Below are 1299 nucleotides of genomic sequence, written 5' to 3' on the forward strand. Positions count from 1 at the left end.
GTGGTGGCAAGGGTCGGCCCGTGAGCCGTAGGAGCGACCCACGAGACATGGTCGTGTTTTCCAGCTTGTATATCTCTTGGTAACACATCAAAAAATCAATTTGGAAAATATATTCAACATTGATCTCATTTTGAACATCTCATCAAAGCAAAAATGGTGGTCAATGAAAAACTGAATTCCAACATATAGTTCAACATATATGAACATATTTATGTTTGGAGAAATAAAAATAGCATTGATTCAATGATGGGAAAGGATAGAGTGGAGTGTGGTTTGATTTCAACATAGTATGAGGTCGTATTTAGAAATGTTCTATCAATCCATCTCCACTCTCATCCCTCTCGGTTCCATATCCAACGACTAAAATATGGCTGGTGCATCCGCTGCACCAATTAGGCAGGTGCACTGGATACGTTCTCTGGGATGTTTACTTACCGATGACCCCAGCGCCATGAGACTTGTTCCAACATGTGTGATGATTGAGAGGGGATAACAGGGGAGAGAAGAGTAGAGCATTGGCACCCCGCAGTTCACACTCTGACGCCGAGAAACTAAGTCTAGTTGCCACGTCATCATAGCATATACACATAGACATTGCACACGCTCTATTTCCTCCCCTTGTGTTCACCCCTCCACAGCTCCAGCTCTCATAACTCGTCGAAGAGCCTGCGTTCCCGAATCCGCGATCCATTCCAGCGCCAAGCTAGGCGATCAGGTGGGAGGGATCATGTTTCTTTCCCCTTTCCCCCTGATTTGGGTAGATAAAGGCCTTCTTCTTCTTCTTCTTTCTCTGTCCGTTCTTTTGTTTGTTTCAAATTGATTCATACCCTCTCTTTCCTAGTTCGTGCATGATCGTGGATCTCACTCGATCGAGGGTTGCTTCTTTCTTGGTATGAGTCTTGGAGTTGCGTTCTCCTCTATCTGGATTTGCTACTTGGAAGAATTTAAGAGGGTAGGGCTAATTAGTATGGTAGGACAAGGGTTTCCTGCTCCAGTCCTAGTATGGTAGTGCTAGTCCTAAACAGGAAGAGATCTAGTTCTTTCATCGCCTCGCCGCCCAGCTTTATCAGCAGGCCCCTTCTTTTGCAATACTTAAGGTCTTTCATGGCCAAATTCTTATTAAAGCCTTCTTGCCTCGGCTATCTTCTTTTGTGCTGCTTGTATCATGCATCTTGTGGATTTGATTTCTGCAAATCACCAATGGATTCCAAATTTGTGATTAACTTAGGTTGATACTAAATTTTGTTACGCCAAGTCAATGGACAATCTCTCTCTCTCTCTCTCTCTCTCTCTCTCTCT

This window comes from Triticum dicoccoides, chromosome 3A, assembly GCF_002162155.2.
Source record: "Triticum dicoccoides isolate Atlit2015 ecotype Zavitan chromosome 3A, WEW_v2.0, whole genome shotgun sequence".
Classification (NCBI taxonomy): Eukaryota; Viridiplantae; Streptophyta; class Magnoliopsida; order Poales; family Poaceae; genus Triticum; species Triticum dicoccoides.